Source organism: Vicia villosa, linkage group LG1 (assembly GCF_029867415.1).
Source record: "Vicia villosa cultivar HV-30 ecotype Madison, WI linkage group LG1, Vvil1.0, whole genome shotgun sequence".
Lineage (NCBI taxonomy): Eukaryota > Viridiplantae > Streptophyta > Magnoliopsida > Fabales > Fabaceae > Vicia > Vicia villosa.
The window spans coordinates 217,761,255-217,779,037 of NC_081180.1; the positions used below are offsets into that span (position 1 = coordinate 217,761,255).

Consider the following 17,783-nt stretch of genomic DNA (forward strand, 5'->3'; position numbering starts at 1 on the left):
TTAAGAGAAATATCACTGTTGTGATTATAGCTTTTCAGAAGCATTTGTAATACTCTTAGAATTGATTACATTAATTTGTAAGTAACTAGAGTGATCAAGTGTTGATCAGGATACTCTAGGAAGTCTTAGCTTGTGTCTAAGCAGTTGTAATTAGAGTGATCACGTGGTGGTCAGGATACTCTAAGAAAGTCTTAGCTTGTGTCTAAGCATTTGTTCCTAGAGTGATCAGGTTGTGATCAGGATACTCTAGAAGACTTGGTCGTGGGCTAAGTGGAAAACCATTGTAATCTGTTGCGATTAGTGGATTAAATCCTCAAGTGAGGTAAATCACTCCGTGGGGGTGGACTGGAGTAGTTTAGTTAACAACGAACCAGGATAAAAATAACTGTGCAAATTGTTTTTATCTTTCAAGTTTTTAAACTACACTTATTCAAACCCCCCTTTCTAAGTGTTTTTCTATCCTTCAATTGGTATCAGAACCTGGTTCTAAGGTGCAAGCACTTAACCGTGTTTAGAAAAGATTCAGGAAGAGAATAACGCTTAAGTAAAAGATGGCTGGTGAATCTCAATCAAATCCAACTGCATCTACATCTGGCTCTGCTGAGCAATACAATGGTAACAATGGTTATACTAGACCACCAATATTCGATAGTCAAAACTTTGAATATTGGAAAGATAAACTGGAAAGTTACTTTCTTGGTCTGGATGCTGATCTATGGGATCTTCTGCTGGATGGTTACAAACATCCTGTTAAAGCTACTGGTGTAAGGCTCACGAGAAGCGAAATGACTGATGATCAAAAGAAAGATTTCAAGAATATCGTAAATGTAGGACTGTTTTGCTGAATGCTATCTCTCATGCTGAGTATGAGAAGACATCTAACAGGGAAACTGCCCATGATATATATGAGTCATTGAAAATGACTCATGAGGGAAATGCTCAAGTCAAGGAGACTAAAGCTCTTGCTCTAATCCAGAAATATGAAGCCTTCAAGATGGAGGATGATGAAGACATTGAGAAGATGTTTTCAAGATTTCAAACTCTGACTGCTGGATTAAGAGTTCTGGACAAAGGCTACACCAAGGCTGATCATGTAAAGAAGATTATCAGAAGCTTACCCAGAAGATGGGGTCCAATGGTAACAGCATTCAAGATTGCAAAGAATCTGAATGAAGTTTCTTTGGAAGAGCTTATCAGTGCCTTGAGAAGCCATGAAATAGAGCTGGACGCAAACGAGCCTCTGAAGAAAGGTAAGTCTATTGCATTAAAATCTAATGTTAAAAAATGCACTAACGCTTTTCAGGCTAGAAAAGAAGATCCTGAAGAATCAGAATCTGAAGAAGAAGATGAACTGTCCATGATCTCCAGAAGGGTAAACCAACTCTGGAAGAGCAAGCAAAGGAAGTTCAGAGGCTTCAGAAGTTCAAAGAGATTTGAACGTGGAGAATCTTCTGGTGACAGAAGATCTGACAAGAAGAAGGCTGTCTGCTATGAGTGCAATGAGCCTGGACATTACAAGAACGAGTGTCCAAAACTTCAGAAGGAGAATCCCAAGAAGAAGTTTCATAAGAAGAAAGGTCTTATGGCAACATGGGATGATTCTGAATCAGAATCAGAATCAGACTCTGAAGGAGAGCAGGCCAACTTCGCGCTGATGGCTACAGAAGATGATGGATCAGAATCTACATCAGAATCAGATTCTGAAGAGGTATTTTCTGAACTATCTAGAGAAGAGTTAGTTTCCAGTTTAACAGAACTTCTGGAACTCAAGGCTCATCTTAGTATCAAATACAAAAAGCTGAAAAAGCAGTTTGAATTTGAAACTAAGAAGCTGTAATTGGAAAATTCTGAACTGAAGGAAAAAGTTTTAAATCTATCCAAAGATAGTGGATCTCCTTCTGAAACAGAAAAATCCATTCCTAGCATGAATCATATTCTGAAAGAATATGACTCGAGCTTCAGAAAGTTCTTATCTAGAAGTATTGGCAGAAGTCATCTTGCTTCTATGATATATGGTGTTTCTGGAAACAGAAGGTTTGGTTTTGGCTATGAGGGTGATACCTCACATAAATTTGAACCTATTGATGATCTGAAGATCACATACAAGCCATTGTATGATCAGTTCAAATATGGCCATGCACATGATATTAGGCTCACTTCACATGCACAGAAGTTTAACACTGTTCACACCAAGAAGCTTGTGACACATCCTAAGAAATATCATGCTGACAAACCTAAAGAATATCATGCTGTTCCTCTTGTTAAATATTTTGCTAAACCCAAGTTCAATCAGAACTTGAGGAGAACTAACAAGAAAGGACCCAAGAAATTGTGGGTACCTAAGGAGAAGATAGTTTCTGTTGCAGATATCCTTGGCGGCAAAGAGGACAAAAAGCAAAATGCCATGGTACCTGGACTCTGGGTGCTCGCGACACATGACGGGAAGAAGGTCTACATTCCAAGACCTGGTGCTTAAACCAGGTGGAGAAGTCAAGTTTGGAGGAGATCAGAAGGGCAAAATCATTGGTTCTGGAACCATAAGTCTTGGTAACTCTCCTTCCATATCTAATGTACTTCTTGTTGAAGGATTAACGCATAACTTATTGTCCATAAGTCAATTAAGTGACAATGGTTATGATATAATCTTCAATCAAAAGTCTTGCAAGGCTGTAAGTCAGAAGGATGGCTCAATCCTATTTACAGGCAAGAGGAAGAACAACACTTATAAGATTGATCTTTCTGATCTTGAGAAGCAGAAGGTGACTTGTCTTATGTCTATTTCTGAGGAGCAATGGGTCTAGCACAGAAGATTAGGTCATGCTAGTTTGAGAAAGATTTCTCAGATTAACAAACTAAATCTGGTCAGAGGACTCCCAAATCTGAAATTCAAATCAGATGCTCTTTGTGAAGCATGTCAGAAGGGCAAGTTCTCCAGACCTGCATTCAAGTCTAAGAATGTTGTTTCTACCTCAAGGCCGTTAGAACTCTTGCACATTGATCTGTTTGGCCCAGTCAAAACAGCATCTGTCAGAGGGAAGAAATATGGATTAGTCATCGTTGATGATTATAGCCGCTGGACATGGGTAAAGTTCTTGAAACACAAGGATGAGTCTCATTCAGTGTTCTTTGAATTCTGCACTCAGATCCAATCTGAGAAGGAGTGCAAAATCATGAAGGTCAGAAGTGATCATGGTGGTGAATTTGAGAACAAATTCTTTGAGGAGTTATTCAAAGAAAATGGTATTGCCCATGATTTCTCTTGTCCTAGAACTCCACAACAAAATGGAGTTGTAGAGCGAAAGAATAGGACTCTACAAGAAATGGCCAGAACCATGATCAATGAAACCAATATGGCTAAGCATTTCTGGGCAGAAGCAATAAACACTGCATGTTATATTCAGAATAGAATCTCTATCAGACCTATTCTAAATAAGACTCCTTATGAATTGTGGAAGAACAGAAAGCCCAACATTTCATATTTCCATCCTTTTGGATGTGTATGTTTTATTCTGAATACTAAAGATCATCTTGGTAAGTTTGATTCTAAAGCTCAAAAGTGTTTCCTTCTTGGATATTCTGAACGCTCTAAAGGCTACAGAGTATACAATAATGAAACATTGATTGTAGAAGAATCAATCAATATCAGGTTTAATGATAAGCTTGGTCTTGAAAAACCAAAGCAGTTTGAGAATTTTGCAGATATAGATATTGATATATTAGAAGCTGTAGAACCAAGAAGCAAAGCTGCAGAAGCTGGCAGTCTCAGAAGCAATGGATCAGAAGATCAAGTTGCTGCATCTTTAGAGAATCTCAGGATTTCTGAAGAGCCAACAGTCAGAAGATCACCTAGACTTGCTTCAGCTCATTCAGAAGATGTGATCCTTGGGAAGAAAGATGATCCCATCAGAACAAGGGCATTCCTTAAGAACAATGCAGAATGTCAATTAGGTCTTGTTTCTTTGATCGAGCCAACTTCTATTGATCAAGCTCTAGAAGATCCAGACTGGATAATTGCCATGCAAGAAGAACTCAATCAGTTTACAAGGAATGATGTATGGGACTTGGTTCCTAGACCAAAAGGATTTAACATCATCGGCACTAAGTGGGTGTTCAGAAACAAGCTAAGCGAGAAGGGAGAAGTGGTAAGAAACAAAGCCAGACTGGTTGCTCAAGGTTATAGTCAGCAAGAAGGGATTGACTACAGAGAAACCTTTGCACCAGTGGCCAGGTTAGAATCTATTCGTCTATTAATTTCTTTTGCCACTCAACATAACATCACTCTTTATCAGATGGATGTCAAAAGTGCCTTCTTAAATGGTTATATAGATGAAGAAGTTTATGTCCATCAACCTCCTGGTTTTGAAGACTCCATGTCTCCAAATCATGTTTTTAAATTAAAGAAATCATTATACGGATTGAAACAAGCTCCTAGAGCTTGGTATGAACGTTTGAGTTCTTTCCTTCTGGAAAATGGTTTCACTAGAGGAAAAGTGGACACTACTCTCTTTTGTAAATCATTTAAAAAGGATATTTTAATTTGTCAAATATATGTTGATGATATTATCTTTGGAACATCTAATGCTACACTTGGAAAGGAGTTTGCTAAGTTTATGCAGGCTGAATTTGAAATGAGCATGATGGGAGAACTCAAGTATTTCCTTGGGATTCAAATCAACCAAACTTCTGATGGAACCTATGTTCATCAAACGAAGTATGTGAAAGAACTTCTGAAGAAGTTTAATCTTTCTGAAAGCAAAGAAGCCAAAACTCCTATGCATCCAACATGTGTCCTAGGTAAGGATGAGGTAAGTAAGAAGGTAGATCAGAAGTTGTACAGAGGTATGATTGGATCTCTTCTATACCTAACTGCTTCTAGACCTGACATTCTCTTCAGTGTTTGTTTGTGTGCTAGATTCCAATCAGATCCGAGAGAATCTCATTTAACTGCGGTTAAGAGAATTCTGAGGTATCTGAAAGGTACTACTAATGTTGGTTTAGTTTACAGAAGATCCAAAGATTACAACTTAGTAGGATTTTGTGATGCTGACTATGCTGGAGATAGAATATAAAGGAAGAGTACTTCTGGAAGTTGTCAATTTCTTGGAAGTCATCTGATCTCATGGTACAGCAAGAAGCAAGCTACAATTGCCCTCTCAACAACAGAAGCAGAATATGTTGCTGCTGCTGGATGTAGCACACAAATGCTCTGGATGAGAAGTCAGCTAGAAGATTATCAGATATATGAGAGTAACATTCCTATTTTCTGTGATAATACTTCTGCTATATGTTTATCTAAGAATCCTATCTTACATTCAAAAGGTAAACATATTGAGATTAAACATCATTTCATAAGGGACTATGTTCAGAAGGGTGTTATATCTTTAAACTTTGTGGATACAGACCATCAATGGGCTGATATCTTTACAAAACCCCTTGCTGAAGATAGGTTTAAGTTCATTCTGAAGAATATCAGTATGGATTTATGCCCAGAATGAGAAGATGAGAAGATCTTATGTATGAGTATCTTCTGAAATGAGATTGGATTAGTCTTTTATAAGAAGTTCTGTTTGTAATCAATTAGAAGTAGTGATTCAGTTATTACTAACGTTTCAATGTCTAAGTTGATTCAGAATCTCTTTAAAAGTAAAACAGCTGTAACTGGCTATCCAGATGGTAAACACGTGTTCATTTTTTCTGGTGCAGATTTTGTCTAGGCTAGGGTCTTAGTCGTTAAGTCTTTGTAGTTTTTCCTTCCTTGTTGCATATGTTTTTCTGCATACATCTTTTGTAATCCTGTTTGTTTAATCAATGAAAAGTTTATTTCTGTTTCTTTCCTTTGTCGTTTTTTTTTTACATCTGAATCTTTTATATTCTTTTTGATGTTATGACAAAAAGGGGGAGAAAATATATGATAAATGATCTGATTAATATTATCAGTTACCGGGTAAAAAGGCCCCACATTACTAACAGAACTTGCAAAGTTCTATGCTTTAAGTTGTGTTGTTGCAGGAATCGAAGATTCAAGATCAACATTAGAAGCAACAAGAGAATCAAGCTCATGGATTCTTGAAGCAAGCTGAGTGCTATGAAGCTTCAAAATCAGAAGCAGAAGCAGAAGCAAGAATGTTCAGATATTTTGATGATAGAATATGATCTGAAACATTATGTCTATTTGTTCTGATACATTTTATATGGATCTGATACAGTCTATATGGCTTATATGGCTCTGATACATATTATATGCTCTGAAACATATTTTATGTTCTGATTCATTCATGCTGACTTTTGTCGTTTAGTTTTGTTCTGTAACATTTCAGGATGTAGAGATGCTCTCATGAAGCTCTGGTACATTCAACAATGTTCTGAAACATTCTAGCATGAATTGAAGTAAGAAGAAATTCAAGCTCTGAAGCTGTCCGATGGAAGCAAAAGTCAGAAGCTGTGAATGTTCTGAAGATCAAAGAAATTCAAGTTCTGAAGCTGTCCGATGGAAGCAAAAGTCAGAAGCTGTGAATGTTCTGAAGATCAAAGAAATTCAAGTTCTGAAGCTGTCCGATGGAAGCAGGAATCAGAAGCTGTGAATGTTCTGAGGATCTAAAGAAATTCAAGTTCTGAAGCTGTCCTATGGAAGCAGAAATCAGATGTAACATCCCTATTTACCTGAGTACGATTATGAAGTACTAAGAGAGAATTATGGATTAATTATGCATTAGGAAGGGAAGTTGCTAGAATGGAAAGAGTTTAGTTAGAATTCAACTAATGGCATGATGGTAATTATCACTTAGTTTGAGGGCATAATGGACCTTGAGTGATGTTGCATGATATAAGGCCTTGTTTGGGTGCATGCTATTCATTTTTGTTTCACAATTCAGAATTTGGAGCAAGAGAGAAAGGAGGAAGTTATGTTCATCAATTCCATTTTCGCACCTTGGGTACAGCCTCCACTAAATCAGGTATATCTCTCAACTCGTAACTCCGATCGTAACGATTATGGTCCCATTGGAAAGCTAACGAATTTCTCTTCGATTTGCACCTATGGTTCGCATTTATAGCTTCTGTTTTGAAGGAGAAAAACGAGTTTGAAGTTGGGACATGCATGCTGAATGTGATGAAGAATGGGCTACGGGTTTGATGAGTTTGGAGTTGGAGTTTTGATCAAGATAGGAACTCAATTGCAGCATGTTCATCATCTAAAGCTCTATTAATCCAATGTGAGTCCTTAGATAGCAACTTGGGTAGAAATTGGGAAATTGTATGTTATGGGGCTAGGGTGAGATACACTTGATGCATGATATATGTTCTTTGCTGATTAAACTATATTGCATGTTGATAGTGTGCTTGTGTTCCATGTTGTTTCTACTAATAATCGATAATGCACTCTTTTGGAATGATATTGGGATGTTAGAAGTGTTTGGATTAAAGTTAGAATGGATTTAGAACCCTTAAAATGCTGAAAAACACATTCTGATGCAGAGTAATCGGTTACGGGTCTTTGGGTAACCGATTACGCTGTTAAAAATGCAATTCTGGGCTGTTTTAGAGCCAGTAATCGGTTACTGGACTCTGGGTAATCGGATACCCTGGGCGCAGGGGGGAAAAATCAGCAAACTTCGGAAATTCGTAACTTTCGGCTCGGGTATCGGAATTACGCAAACTTTATATCGTTGGAAGGCCAGCGACGTGTACTTTCTAATTAAATTGGTCCCCAAACCAGAATATTAACTTATCATGAGAATTTATTTCTTTCCGATTGTTATTAATTATTATATCATGTATTAAGTAGAATGTTTATTTCTATTACGAACATTATATCCATGTTTGAGATGATATGCAACTATGTGATGTGCATGAAATCTTGTTGACACCGTCGTTTTGGTTAAACGATCGGCATTGATTGTATTGTGTGATTGACGCTTGTTATGCGTGTGGTATGCTAGAATCGAAGTGGGCCAATACCAGGTGGTAAGGCACCATTGTGTATGGACTAGTTTCCAAAGATACCATTGCGATGTACCTGCGGGGTCTTTCAGGGCGTTTCCCAAAGGCGTGATACATTGGCGTTCTTGGTATGATTTACACACCTGAGCTATCATTGCGATGTACCTGCGGGGTCTTTCAGAGCGTTTCCCAAAGGCGTGATACATCGGCGTGCTTGGTATGGTGGAGTTGTGATGCCAATTAGGCAATATCACTTGGATAACTCACCTATAGTGGTGCCACGTAGGCTACACCACTAGGCTCCTAACCGGATGGGCTTGTACAGTCAATTAGGCGTATTCGCACTTGTGGATACCATATTGCGTATGGATGATGATGAGGCCGTGACGCCGTGTAGGCAACGTCACCGCTATAACTCGTCACAGATGGAATGCCACATAGGATCTATCTGTTTCATCTAGCGATGGGTCATGTGCGAGTCTTCTTGACGACAGGTACTTGGTTACTCACCGAGGGTGTGTGTGCAGCCTTGGTAGTTGGTTGTTACCGCTTCTGGATTCCCCGTACATGGGTATGGGTCTGCATACGTGTTTGTTGTACTATTTGTGTACTTGTGATACGATGACTCCTATGGTGGACGATTCATGTGTTTGCTCCGTACTTGTACCGGATGTGGGGATAAACCCCGGATCAATGGTGGATTCGGTTCTGTTGATGCATGTACCCTGTAGAACCGAGAAGACCCATAGGATAGGAGGGCTCACTGAGATTTAGTAATCTCACCCCAATCAACTTATATTTTTTTCAGGTGCGGTTTAGTAGCTTTTGGTCAGTAGCAGGTTTGGACTGAAGACTTGGAAGTGGTGATGGCTTGGAGACCTCGTCAGATCTCATTCTCCGCTGTGCAGATCCATTGAAGACACATGTTTTGTAATTCTTATTAGGATTTCATGTTGTATTTTATATGGATCTTTCTATAACTTTAGCTTTTGTATGTACTCAATATCAATTTATAACGTTTCATGCATAATATACTAGTCAGTTATGTATGGGGTGTTACAGTTGGTATCAGAGCAGGTCGATTCTCGGCCGAGCCATGAGACATCACTAGCAATTCCGTTCTTCCTCACATGTGCGCGTTGCTAGCTTGATTTTACTGATATCTAATTCAGTTGTTGAACTTGATCAACTCATCGACTGAGTGTGAGACAGTAGAATTACGGCAGAGCCGCCACAAGGTCTCGTAAACCTGTAAGTTTCGTGAACCCAAGTAGCAAGGATTAGTTGGGTGGTGAATTGTATATGGAAGCTGGATTTATTGGACGACGTAAGTAGAGGGGATATTGGAGTCGTCAAGCTTCAGGAGAGCGGTTGACGCAAAGTAGTGATACTCGAACTGTCAAGATGTGGATGGAGACAACTAGAACCCCCAGGATTTTGACTGAACAAAGTGAAGATTTCTCTAAGTCTTGGTAATAGCAAGGGAAATCCGAATAGGATTGAGTAGGAGCCTTGTAAGGGAGATTCTCCGAAGGTGTTGAGCTGTGAATTAGTAGGATTCAGTACTGATGATGCTGCCGGTGTTAAGTGCGACTGATGAGCTGATAGGACAGAATAACCTTTGGAAGTGCGGACACAGAAGTCAGACCTTTCTGATCGCGCTGGTACGGACAGTAATTGGATGGGTGAAGTATTAGATCCTGATTTAACTTGAAGTACCCTAAGCGAGAGTAGTTACCTAGTAGATGTTGGTGGAATGTATAAGTGTGGTAACTTAAGATTGGCGAGGCTTGAATACCTTGTCGGTGGAAGAGGCATGCATTTCCGTTCTTATCATTTTGTATTTAAGTTCTAGAACTACGCTAGATGGAATATGAAATGATGCAGAAGCGTGAAATGCAGTGACCTAAGTTCTTGTTAGTTGTTGTTTGTCTGACCCCGAGTGAAGCCATAGAACTACGCTTGGCGTTGGGCGTTCAGGCGAGTAAGAACTAAGATCTATCTAGAACGTCAGTAGGATAATCGCAGTTGAGTTGGTTGTTAGGAACCATAGTATTCCTATCTGGACTGAATTATCCTTGGAATCTCATGCATGCGTGGGACGAGTGGGTACACGCACTGCATGGTAATCCGAAGTTGAACTTCAAATCTTCGTGCTTGGAGTTTTGGCTTTCCAAGTAAGTGAACCTTGAAGTGTAGCACTCTCAGGTTTTAGCATCCTGAGTAGTGTGATTCGAAGGATTTGAGGAACGATGAACCTATTGGAGGCCTGTTCAGACACTTGTCGGTTGTGAATTTAGGATACGCGTGGAGATTATTATACGCCACTGAGGTAGGTTACCTAGATACATGGCCTCGGAGTTGGACCACCATGTTGGTACTACCAGACGGGTATAATGCCACAGTATCGCTATTGTGCACAAGATGCGTGAGTAATCCTTTTTCTGACATGTGTGGGACAAAGGTGATCTGAAGCTCAAGGTAGAATTCTGATTTGGCACTCGTGAGACACAGATCCAGACTCTCATAAGGTATGTGGGATAAGGATCTATACGTCGCGCTCGATAGTAGAGGAGTGACTAGGCAGCCGATGGTGAAATGGATCAAGATCCAATGCTATACTTATGGAGACCCTGAGTGATCGTGATCGCGTGAGTTAGTATTAGATTGTACCTTGGAGACGTTCTCGTTTCATGAAGTGTTAAGTTGGCATTTTTTTTCCATGAGTGTCTAGAGTGGGACTCATGTGCGCTCATGATATCCTGGTCAGCATAGTGAGTGGCTATCATGTACCATTGGCGACCGGTGATGGAATATGCAAGTTGTATCTTGGATCGGCTCGATGTGTGATGTGTCCGGTAAGGTATTGCTAGATACTCTGAATGGAGAAGTGTTAATCTTGGTAAAGCATGGACATTTTGGTTTAGGAACTGCTAAGGAGTTTATAAGAGAGATGTTCGAAGTGCAAAGTGCAATTTCTTGCATTGTGGCTACACTCTGACTGTTAGAAGCACTGCAATGAAGGATGCAGCCGCTGAGGAAGTCAGTTCAGTGTCTGATTCAGAGGTGGAACATACGTTAGATGACTGTGTGAATGGAGTGTGGCTATGGGAGGATCGTTATATCGGTAAGTCACACGAGTTATCAGAGGTGATACTACGCTAAGAGAATGAGGGTGTATGGTTGAGTAATAGTTGTGTAGAACTGCTAGAGTTATCATGAACTGCAGTATGTCGTGAAGGATTCAATATACCGGTTGAGCAACAAAGATTTGTGGGAATGACAAACATAGCAGTTGTACGCTGTGGAAATCAATGACAAGGACGAACCTCTAAGTCAGTGAATTTTTGGGTTTCAATGTCCTGAGATCGAAACGTGTACCTAAGTCGTGGTAGATGAACTATATGGAATGGAAGAGCAAGTAGAAGCTTGATTCGGGAAAGTACGCAACTTCAAAGAGTAGTAGTCGATGATGGATGTATATAGAGTTCTGGCACGTGTTGTAATTGGAAAACTGTGGATAAGGAATTATTGTGTATTAATGGAAGCTAAGTGAATTATGGATATAATGTGACTCAGAGGATTTTCAAGGTGTGTGAATTGTTGGAATCAGAGTAGCGCAACAGATCAAGGAAGAATCAGATAAGTCGGAGGTAGGAACGAACGGACTAATTGTAGGATTTTATGTTGGGATGAAAGTATCTTCCTAAGGCAAATTGTTGAAACAATGTTTTGTTCATTCCAGTCTCTCGAGGGTCCACCATAAACTCGAGAGGTGTTGTCAATGGACCAACTTGGGAATACTTTTTGTGGATGGCATGCAGTACGACGTTCGTAGGTCATCAGTTTAGCATGCAAGTCACAAGGGTTGGACTGAGTATCAGACCGTCGAAATGCTGAAGGCTAGAGAGGACATTCAGTTTTATAAGTAAAGGTAAGCTTGGGGCAACTATCCTAAGACTTTAGGAACCAGAGGTTAAGACCGAGGAATTTGGAGATCACCTAATGACATTGTATGGACTCGAGTGGAGAATAACTTGAAGTGTTATCGCAGAAGCGACGTTGTGGCGGTAATCCTCAAGTGGGAAGTAATTCAAGGAGCTGAGTGAATCAGTAATGTTTGATTGAACGAGGGTGAGCACACCAGAGAATGAAGCGAAGGATATCCGACATGAGTGGATTATTAGAGTTTTTGAAGTTTTGGAGATTCAGAGCAGAGCAGTGAAGGTCAAGGACCCTGGAAGAATATTTCCCCAGATATGTCAAGACGAAGTATCTGGATAGACGTGTTGCTTGAGAGTCAAGGTCCTAACCATGCATAGTGGGACACAGGTGTTTTGGCTGATTATGCTTCTTCGTATGGAATGACCCTCAGACAGAGTAGTGAGATTATCTGAAGAGAAATGTAAGGAACATTTCATCCCCTGGTTGGTATAGTTTTGGACACGTTGTTTCCGTGGTGATCAAAAAGAATTCGAGGACGAGTTCAATTTAAGGGGGGGAGAATGTAACATCCCTATTTACCTGAGTACGATTATGAAGTACTAAGAGAGAATTATGGATTAATTATGCATTAGGAAGGGAAGTTGTTAGAATGGAAAGAGTTTAGTTAGAATTCAACTAATGGCATGATGGTAATTATCACTTAGTTTGAGGGCATAATGGACCTTGAGTAATGTTGCATGATATAAGGCCTTGTTTGGGTGCATGCTATTCATTTTTGTTTCACAATTCAGAATTTGGAGCAAGAGAGAAAGGAGGAAGTTATGTTCATCAATTCCATTTTCGCACCTTGGGTACAGCCTCCACTAAATCAGGTATATCTCTCAACTCGTAACTCCGATCGTAACGATTCTGGTCCCATTGGAAAGCTAACGAATTTCTCTTCGATTTGCACCTATGGTTCGCATTTACAGCTTCTGTTTTGAAGGAGAAAAACGAGTTTGAAGTTGGGACATGCATGCTGAATGTGATGAAGAATGGGCTACGGGTTTGATGAGTTTGGAGTTGGAGTTTTGATCAAGATAGGAACTCAATTGCAGCATGTTCATCATCTAAAGCTCTATTAATCCAATGTGAGTCCTTAGATAGCAACTTGGGTAGAAATTGGGAAATTGTATGTTATGGGGCTAGGGTGAGATACACTTGATGCATAATATATGTTCTTTGCTGATTAAACTATATTGCATGTTGATAGTGTGCTTGTGTTCCATGTTGTTTCTACTAATAATCGATAATGCACTCTTTTGGAATGATATTGGGATGTTAGAAGTGTTTGGATTAAAGTTAGAATGGATTTAGAACCCTTAAAATGCTGAAAAACACATTCTGATGCAGAGTAATCGGTTACGGGTCTTTGGGTAACCGATTACGCTGTTAAAAATGCAATTCTGGGCTGTTTTAGAGCCAGTAATCGGTTACTGGACTCTGGGTAATCGGATACCCTGGGCGCAGGGGGAAAAATCAGTAAACTTCGGAAATTCGTAACTTTCGGCTCGGGTATCGGAATTACGCAAACTTTATATCGTTGGAAAGCCAGCGACGTGTACTTTCTAATTAAGTTGGTCCCCAAACCAGAATATTAACTTATCATGAGAATTTATGTCTTTCCGATTGTTATTAATTATTATATCATGTATTAAGTAGAATGTTTATTTCTATTACGAACATTATATCCATGTCTGAGATGATATGCAACTATGTGATGTGCATGAAATCTTGTTGACACCGTCGTTTTGGTTAAACGATCGGCATTGATTGTATTGTGTGATTGACGCTTGTTATGCGTGTGGTATGCTAGAATCGAAGTGGGCCAATACCAGGTGGTAAGGCACCATTGTGTATGGACTAGTTTCCAAAGATACCATTGCGATGTACCTGCGGGGTCTTTCAGGGCGTTTCCCAAAGGCGTGATACATTGGCGTTCTTGGTATGATTTACACACCTGAGCTATCATTGCGATGTACCTGCGGGGTCTTTCAGAGCGTTTCCCAAAGGCGTGATACATCGGCGTGCTTGGTATGGTGGAGTTGTGATGCCAATTAGGCAATATCACTTGGATAACTCACCTATAGTGGTGCCACGTAGGCTACACCACTAGGCTCCTAACCGGATGGGCTTGTACAGTCAATTAGGCGTATTCGCACTTGTGGATACCATATTGCGTATGGATGATGATGAGGCCGTGACGCCGTGTAGGCAACGTCACCGCTATAACTCGTCACAGATGGAATGCCACATAGGATCTATCTGTTTCATCTAGCGATGGGTCTTGTGCGAGTCTTCTTGACGACAGGTACTTGGTTACTCACCGAGGGTGTGTGTGCAGCCTTGGTAGTTGGTTGTTACCGCTTCTGGATTCCCCGTACATGGGTATGGGTCTTCATACGTGTTTGTTGTACTATTTGTGTACTTGTGATACGATGACTCCTATGGTGGACGATTCATGTGTTTGCTCCGTACTTGTACCGGATGTGGGGATAAACCCCGGATCAATGGTGGATTCGGTTCTGTTGATGCATGTACCCTGTAGAACCGAGAAGACCCATAGGATAGGAGGGCTCACTGAGATTTAGTAATCTCACCCCAATCAACTTATATTTTTTTCAGGTGCGGTTTAGTAGCTTTTGGTCAGTAGCAGGTTTGGACTGAAGACTTGGAAGTGGTGATGGCTTGGAGACCTCGTCAGATCTCATTCTCCGCTGTGCAGATCCATTGAAGACACATGTTTTGTAATTCTTATTAGGATTTCATGTTGTATTTTATATGGATCTTTCTATAACTTTAGCTTTTGTATGTACTCAATATCAATTTATAACGTTTCATGCATAATATACTAGTCAGTTATGTATGGGGTGTTACAGTTGGTATCAGAGCAGGTCGATTCTCGGCCGAGCCATGAGACATCACTAGCAATTCCGTTCTTCCTCACATGTGCGCGTTGCTAGCTTGATTTTACTGATATCTAATTCAGTTGTTGAACTTGATCAACTCATCGACTGAGTGTGAGACAGTAGAATTACGGCAGAGCCGCCACAAGGTCTCGTAAACCTGTAAGTTTCGTGAACCCAAGTAGCAAGGATTAGTTGGGTGGTGAATTGTATATGGAAGCTGGATTTATTGGACGACGTAAGTAGAAGGGATATTGGAGTCGTCAAGCTTCAGGAGAGCGGTTGACGCAAAGTAGTGATACTCGAACTGTCAAGATGTGGATGGAGACAACTAGAACCCCCAGGATTTTGACTGAACAAAGTGAAGATTTCTCTAAGTCTTGGTAATAGCAAGGGAAATCCGAATAGGATTGAGTAGGAGCCTTGTAAGGGAGATTCTCCGAAGGTGTTGAGCTGTGAATTAGTAGGATTCAGTACTGATGATGCTGCCGGTGTTAAGTGCGACTGATGAGCTGATAGGACAGAATAACCTTTGGAAGTGCGGACACAGAAGTCAGACCTTTCTGATCGCGCTGGTACGGACAGTAATTGGATGGGTGAAGTATTAGATCCTGATTTAACTTGAAGTACCCTAAGCGAGAGTAGTTACCTAGTAGATGTTGGTGGAATGTATAAGTGTGGTAACTTAAGATTGGCGAGGCTTGAATACCTTGTCGGTGGAAGAGGCATGCATTTCCGTTCTTATCATTTTGTATTTAAGTTCTAGAACTACGCTAGATGGAATATGAAATGATGCAGAAGCGTGAAATGCAGTGACCTAAGTTCTTGTTAGTTGTTGTTTGTCTGACCCCGAGTGAAGCCATAGAACTACGCTTGGCGTTGGGCGTTCAGGCGAGTAAGAACTAAGATCTATCTAGAACGTCAGTAGGATAATCGCAGTTGAGTTGGTTGTTAGGAACCATAGTATTCCTATCTGGACTGAATTATCCTTGGAATCTCATGCATGCGTGGGACGAGTGGGTACACGCACTGCATGGTAATCCGAAGTTGAACTTCAAATCTTCGTGCTTGGAGTTTTGGCTTTCCAAGTAAGTGAACCTTGAAGTGTAGCACTCTCAGGTTTTAGCATCCTGAGTAGTGTGATTCGAAGGATTTGAGGAACGATGAACCTATTGGAGGCCTGTTCAGACACTTGTCGGTTGTGACTTTAGGATACGCGTGGAGATTATTATACGCCACTGAGGTAGGTTACCTAGATACATGGCCTCGGAGTTGGACCACCATGTTGGTACTACCAGACGGGTATAATGCCACAGTATCGCTATTGTGCACAAGATGCGTGAGTAATCCTTTTTCTGACATGTGTGGGACAAAGGTGATCTGAAGCTCAAGGTAGAATTCTGATTTGGCACTCGTGAGACACAGATCCAGACTCTCATAAGGTATGTGGGATAAGGATCTATACGTCGCGCTCGATAGTAGAGGAGTGACTAGGCAGCCGATGGTGAAATGGATCAAGATCCAATGCTATACTTATGGAGACCCTGAGTGATCGTGATCGCGTGAGTTAGTATTAGATTGTACCTTGGAGACGTTCTCGTTTCATGAAGTGTTAAGTTGGCATTTTTTTTCCATGAGTGTCTAGAGTGGGACTCATGTGCGCTCATGATATCCTGGTCAGCATAGTGAGTGGCTATCATGTACCATTGGCGACCGGTGATGGAATATGCAAGTTGTATCTTGGATCGGCTCGATGTGTGATGTGTCCGGTAAGGTATTGCTAGATACTCTGAATGGAGAAGTGTTAATCTTGGTAAAGCATGGACATTTTGGTTTAGGAACTGCTAAGGAGTTTATAAGAGAGATGTTCGAAGTGCAAAGTGCAATTTCTTGCATTGTGGCTACACTCTGACTGTTAGAAGCACTGCAATGAAGGATGCAGCCGCTGAGGAAGTCAGTTCAGTGTCTGATTCAGAGGTGGAACATAGTTAGATGACTGTGTGAATGGAGTGTGGCTATGGGAGGATCGTTATATCGGTAAGTCACACGAGTTATCAGAGGTGATACTACGCTAAGAGAATGAGGGTGTATGGTTGAGTAATAGTTGTGTAGAACTGCTAGAGTTATCATGAACTGCAGTATGTCGTGAAGGATTCAATATACCGGTTGAGCAACAAAGATTTGTGGGAATGACAAACATAGCAGTTGTACGCTGTGGAAATCAATGACAAGGACGAACCTCTAAGTCAGTGAATTTTTGGGTTTCAATGTCCTGAGATCGAAACGTGTACCTAAGTCGTGGTAGATGAACTATATGGAATGGAAGAGCAAGTAGAAGCTTGATTCTGGAAAGTACGCAACTTCAAAGAGTAGTAGTCGATGATGGATGTATATAGAGTTCTGGCACGTGTTGTAATTGGAAAACTGTGGATAAGGAATTATTGTGTATTAATGGAAGCTAAGTGAATTATGGATATAATGTGACTCAGAGGATTTTCAAGGTGTGTGAATTGTTGGAATCAGAGTAGCGCAACAGATCAAGGAAGAATCAGATAAGTCGGAGGTAGGAACGAACGGACTAATTGTAGGATTTTATGTTGGGATGAAAGTATCTTCCTAAGGCAAATTGTTGAAACAATGTTTTGTTCATTCCAGTCTCTCGAGGGTCCACCATAAACTCGAGAGGTGTTGTCAATGGACCAACTTGGGAATACTTTTTGTGGATGGCATGCAGTACGACGTTCGTAGGTCATCAGTTTAGCATGCAAGTCACAAGGGTTGGACTGAGTATCAGACCGTCGAAATGCTGAAGGCTAGAGAGGACATTCAGTTGTATAAGTAAAGGTAAGCTTGGGGCAACTATCCTAAGACTTTAGGAACCAGAGGTTAAGACCGAGGAATTTGGAGATCACCTAATGACATTGTATGGACTCGAGTGGAGAATAACTTGAAGTG

At 40.6% G+C, this 17,783-nt stretch overlaps 2 long non-coding RNA genes across 2 annotated transcripts; both read left to right on the forward strand.

Moving 5' to 3' along the window:
- The first annotated feature begins 6,869 nt into the window (after window positions 1-6,869).
- Window positions 6,870-9,009, forward strand: LOC131622600 (uncharacterized). The gene is made up of 3 exons (XR_009289954.1): window positions 6,870-6,953; window positions 7,053-7,211; window positions 8,747-9,009. It is a non-coding gene; the product is annotated as an uncharacterized LOC131622600 (long non-coding RNA).
- A 3,606-nt stretch (window positions 9,010-12,615) lies between these two features.
- Window positions 12,616-14,810, forward strand: LOC131622607 (uncharacterized). The gene is made up of 3 exons (XR_009289955.1): window positions 12,616-12,755; window positions 12,855-13,013; window positions 14,548-14,810. It is a non-coding gene; the product is annotated as an uncharacterized LOC131622607 (long non-coding RNA).
- The last annotated feature ends 2,973 nt before the right edge of the window (window positions 14,811-17,783 follow it).